The sequence below is a fragment of the Mastigoproctus giganteus genome, chromosome 13 (assembly GCF_048544385.1).
Source record: "Mastigoproctus giganteus isolate SK-2022 chromosome 13, ASM4854438v1, whole genome shotgun sequence".
NCBI lineage: Eukaryota > Metazoa > Arthropoda > Arachnida > Uropygi > Thelyphonidae > Mastigoproctus > Mastigoproctus giganteus.
Genome location: NC_143587.1, coordinates 19,002,014 through 19,008,297, shown reverse-complemented (window position 1 = coordinate 19,008,297; position 6,284 = coordinate 19,002,014).

Sequence of the window (6,284 nt, the reverse complement as noted above, 5' to 3'; positions counted from 1 at the left end):
GCAACAACACTTCATTATAGTAAATGTTCAATGTGGCGGCCTTCGTTGTCGAGCACTGCCTGAAGACGAGTAATGACTTTATGGATAGCATGAAACAGCATTCCTGGAGGTATCATTGATACCTGCCGTCGTATAGTCGTTTAGCATTGCCAATGAGATTGGGGGATCTTTGTAAACCCGTGACTTCAGTTAGCCCCATAACCAAAATTTGCAGGGCGTCGGGTCTGGAGACCTTGGTGGCCATTCATGCTGAAAGTGACGGCTTATCACTCGATTCTCTCCAAATGCTGAGAGTAACAGTTGTTTCACAGAAGAAGAAATATGGGGTAGTGCTCCATCCTGCATGAATGTCACAACATCCAAAGCCTGCCTTTTCCCCAGGCTAGGGATAATGCAGTTTCATAACAGGTCAGCGTTATGCTGACTGTGACAGTTTCAAAACAAGAGCCACTAATTTCCTGAAAGAAAAATGGCCCTATAACAAAAAAAAAGTGAATCCACAACACATTGTTACTTTTGACGGATGCAATGGAGTTTCCGTGTAAGCTTTGGGAGACTTTCCGTCTCCCAAATTCTGAAATTGTGTGTGGTTAGAGTGCCATTAAGAGTGAAATGGGCTTCACCCGTCCACAAAATATTTGACAGCCAGTTGTCACGTTCTTCAATTCGCTGAAAGAATCTTAACGCAAATGCTACCCGCTTTGCAAAATTGGGACGCCTAAATTTTTGAAGGTGTTGAATTTTGTACGGATATCTACGGAGGACTACTCTTAGTGCTCTCCACACACTCCCATATGGGACGCCAGTACGACGTGCAACTTCATGAGAGCTTGCTTCTCCATGTGATGATGATGCCATTAGAGCAGAGGTTCCCAAACTTTCTCGGTTCACGGCACCCTTACTGTCCCAGTAATTTTTTCATGGCACCCCTAGGCCAAAAGAAATACCAAAAACAGTGGTTTTCGACCTTTTAATATATACCTATATAATAATTTTATTTTTTATCTAGAGGTACTAAATAAAGATCAATTATAGATTACCACAAATTTAAAAAGATACGATACAATGGATATTGTACACTTTTTATAATGAAATAAATGTATTTCAAAAAAAAAATAATAATAATAATAATTTTCTAAAGTAACTTACACCCAAATTACATGGCACTCTGGTTGAAAACCACTGCATTGGAGTATCCATGTCTTCTGCAACTGCAGAAGACATGGATACTGACAAAATTACCTTGGTCAATGAGATCGTCACCACCAGATGCTTTGAAGTTAGACAAAAATATAAACATGATTTATGAAATATAATGGTCTATGCACAAGAACAAACGTTCATAGATTATTGAGGCAGTGTCTTTTTTAGATTTTCACATATATTTTTTTTAACGAACATTACCGTCAAATGTTCTTCTATTGCGAAATGTTCACTCTGGAGAACTATAATTCTGAAGTGTTGAGAAACTGTCTATCACTGGTCTAGAGAGTCATTGGGAGTCCACTTCCTCTGGAACACAAAAAAAAAAAAAAAAAAAAGGTAGCCGGTGTGTGGCACTCTTCACTTGTTGACACTCAATGCAGTAACATGAGATGAAACGAAAGAACAAAGACTCAATATCTGTTCTTATTTCCTATATTGTTTGCGAAGTATGATGTATATCTATTACTAAACACAATTCACATTTATGACAATCAATATCTAAAACAATACATAATACATATAAGGCTTTTTAACATGTATAATTATATATTCGGATAAACACAATATAGGTTAGCTATTCCCTGAAATATATGATCAGGGTTTAGCTATACAACAAAAAAAATGTTCAAGATTACAAAACTTTATTGAATAAACCAACAGAAAAAGAACACATATACTTGGCATTGTACTTGAATAATCGATAACAGCATCACCCCTATAACAATGAATATAAAATGACCTAATCAAGACATAATTATTCCTGACAGATAATACATCTCTGTATGAACTATACATAAATAATATAATTTCTAACAGTGTCTAAATATGAATATCATAGTTGGTGTACAATTTCCTTCGCTGCGCACTCCAAAGCGAAAGCGAAACACAGCTTTCTCCTAGAAGTGACGCTGTCCCAAATATACAGGCTGGGAGAAAAGTATAAGGCAACTACTCTCTCTCTCTCCCTCTCTAAGGATGAACCTAAACAAGTAAAAATATGAATGTATTTTTACACAACTCTTTAACCAGTGACTCCATTATTTTTCCCGGAACAGAAGTTAAACTAGAAGCTCTATAATTATTTGTGTCACCCTTTGAACCCTCTTTGTGAATTGGGGATACATTTGCACATCTCCAGTCCATGGGGACCTCCCCTGACTCTAAGGATGCTCTCATAATTAGCATTAGCATTAGCATTTTTTTTTTTTTTAGCATTAGCATTAGTAGAGGCATTTGATGCAAGAAAGCAAGCTTATGCAGCATCAGCCAAAAAAAAAAAAAAAAGTAACATAAATAAATAAAAATAACCACTTCCCCTTCACCCCTCTGTTCGTTCGAAATACCTGTCCAGCTGAGCCTTAAACTTATTTAGGCTATCAACTTCCACGACAAGGGATGGAAGTCTGTTCCACCCACCAACCACCCGCTGGCTAAAGGCAAATTTCCGCACATCTATCCTACATCTGTCTTTCCTCAATTTGAATTTATGCCCTCTCAGGTGATTTTTCTGAGCTAGAGGAAGAATCCCATCAGCATTGAGCATGCTCAAACCATTCAAGGCTTTGTACACCTCTATCAGATCACCCCGCTGGTGCCTAGTTTCCAGACACTGTAATTTGCAAAACTTAAGCCTTTCTTCGTAAGAGAACCCCTTTGTCCCATTCACCAATCTAGTTGCCCTTCTCTGTACTCGTTCCAGCAGCTCTACATCCTTCCTGAAATGAGGCCTCCAGGCCTGTATACAGTACTCTAGGTGTGGCCTGACCATTGCCTTATACAAGGGAATAATCACCTCCTTATCCCTGCTAGAAAAATTCCTATATATCATTGACAATACACCATGAGCTACTCTTGAAGCTCGTCTGCACTGCTCAGAGAACTTCATATCTGCCTGCACCACCACCCCCAGGTCCCTTTCATTCTCTACCACTGTCAGTGTAGTACCACAGAGTTGATACGTTGCTCTGGGGTTGCTGTTTCCCATATGTAGTACTTTACATTTGTCAATGTTAAACTTCATTTGCCACCTCGAAGCCCATCTGCTCAACCTTTCCAAATCCTGTTGCAGCAGCATAGTGTCAGTAGTGTCCTTGACAACCCTGCCAACCTTCGTATCGTCTGCAAACTTGGACATTAAGCCTGATATACCATCATCAATATCATTTATAAATACAGAAAACAATAAAGGCCCCAATACTGAACCCTGAGGGACTCCACTAATAACATTAGTCCACGATGAGCAGTGTCCATTGATTACCACTCTCTGTCTTCTCCCCCTCAACCACCCCTTTATCCATAGCAGCAACTTGCCTCCAATGCCACACTGCTCCAATTTGTGCAGCAGTCTTCCATGTGCAACAGTATCAAAAGCCTTTCTAAGATCCAAGTATATAATATCAAAGTTATTCCCTGCATCCAGTTCTTTTGTGACTGCATCATAGTATCCAATCAAATTGGTCAGGCAAGACTTCCCCTTAACAAAACCTTGCTGTGTCCTAGCTATAACTGAAGTCTTGTCTAGATGATCCTGCAGTGCTTCTTTCACCAGTGCCTCCATTAATTTTCCGGGAACAGAAGTTAAACTCACAGGTCTATAATTACTTGTGTCAGCCTTTGATCCCCCTTTGTGAATTGGGGTCACATTTGCACATCTCCAGTCAATGGGTACCTCCCCTGAGTCTAAGGAAGCTCTCATAATTATGGCTAAGGGTTTGCTTACCTCCTTTGCTGCCTCCTTTAATATAACTGGATAGATCCCATCCACCCCAGGTGCCTTTCTTGTGTTTATCTTCAACAATTTCTCCTCCACTTTGCTCTCAGTTATTACAAGATTCTCTAGCTTACTGCTAGAGTTGAATACACCTCTGGCATTCCCCTCGCTGAATAACTCCTCATGTGTGAATGTCGATGCAAAATATTCATTTAGTTTGTTAGCTACCCGAGCAGGGTCATCAACAGTTGACCCATCGATCTCAAGTGGACCAATCTGATTCATCCCCTTCCTTCTAGAGTTTACATAAGTAAAGAACTCTTTGCTGTTTTTCTTCGCATCCCTTGCCAAGGATCTCTCGTAATCTGCCTTCGCCTGCCTAACCTCCTTTGTAACTTGGTTACAGATCAACTTGTATCTATCATAGGCGTCCGTGTCACGTGTTAATTTGTATGTATCCCATGCATTTTTCTTCTCTGCCATATGCCTCATTAGTTCATCTGACAACCATTTAGGCCTAAACCTTGAACAATATTTCTTAGTTGGTATGTAAAGCCTAGTAGCTTCCACGATAAGTTCTTTGAATGCTTCCCATTTTGAATTTGCTGTTGGCAATATCATCAGTTGATCCCACTGTATAGAATTTAAATACTGTCTCAGTCCATTGTAGTCGCCTTTACGAAAGCAATACCCCTTCCCTTTACCCCTAATGGTAGTTACCTCTTTGAGTAACTCCCACTTCAGCACACTGTGATCACTGCCACCAAGTGGTTCATTTATCTGCAGATTCTTAATGCATGAAGAATCACTACTGATAATCAAATCAAGAGTATTACTCCCTCTAGTTGCTTCCCGAACATGCTGATGTAGAAAACAATCATCCAATAAATCCACAAAAGCCTTGCTACTGTGTGAGTGACCAGCCCCCAAATTCAGTCAATATCTGGGAAATTATGGCTAAGTGTTTGCTTACTTCCCTTGCTGCCTCCTTCATTATAACTGGATAGATTCCATCTGTCCCAGGTGCCTTTTTTTATGTTTAGCTTCAACAATTTCTCCTCCACTTTACTCTCAGTTATTATAAAAGCTCTGATCTCCCTGTTAGAGTTTGATAAACTTTTGGCATTCCTCTCCTTGTATAACTCCTCATGTGTGAATGTAGATGCAAAATACTCATTCAGGTTATCAGCTACATGAGCAGGATCATTAATAGTCGGACCATCTATGTTAAGTGGACCAATCTGATTCTTCCCCTTCCTTCTAGAGTTTACATAGGTAAAGTACTATTTGCTGTTTTTCTTTGCGTTCTTTGCCAAAGATTTCTCGTAATCTGCCTTCGCCTGTCTAACCTCCTTTGTGACTTGATTACAGACTAACTTATATCTGCTGTAGGCTTCTGCGTCGCCAGATAATTTATATGCATCCCATGCATTTTTCTTAGGTCTAATTTGACCATAGTAGCCGTTGCACCATTAAACCACACTCCAACAACAACAGCATTTTTCTTCTCTGCACGAGCCTCATAAATTCATCCGAAATCCATTTGGGCCTGAACCTTGAACAGTATTTCTTAATTGGTATGAAAAGCCTACTAGCCTCTAAGATTAAGTCCCTGAAGGTTTCCCATTTAGAATTCACCGTTGGTAACATCATCAGTTTAGCATTTAAAATGTATGGAATTTAAAGGTAATTTAATGTGACTACCTTGATGGTAGTTACATCTTTAAGTAAAGATTGTAGTTACGTCTTTAAGTAAAGATGTAACTACATCTTTACATACTTAAAGATGTAACTACATAGTTACATCTTTAAGTAAAGATGTAACTACAATCTGTTACCATATTTTCGAGCATCGTGTAGGAACTTCTGTAATGTGACCTTTTTGGTAATTCTTATGCAACCTCTGTTATAGAAATAGTAATAGTATTTGCCATATAGTGCATGGAAGGTTTTGCTGGAGGCTTTTTGCACAAAGGCTTTTGCTGCACTGACAAAAAAAAACCCTACCAAATGGATAAGAAAACATAAATGTATATTTCCCTTCTCACACAGGTTAGTATCCAGTAGACTTTTGACTTTTGAATTATTCAAACTGTCAGCTTAACTACCTGCGAGGGCAACTGTTCCAGCTATCATCGACTATTATTGTCCCTTATACCTCTCTGAAGTTTCTTCATGTCTCTGCATTTCATTGTTATTCTATGTTGCACCACCATGCCAAATTTTGTCCTACTCCCTAGCAAGCTGCATGAGTTGCACCGCTTTTTGTTCGCGTTTTGTTAACTTTGGGAAGCAATGCATTTACAACACTTCTAACATTAGTGCACATGCATGTATACATGCACGTGTATTTACTCTTGGTTATTCT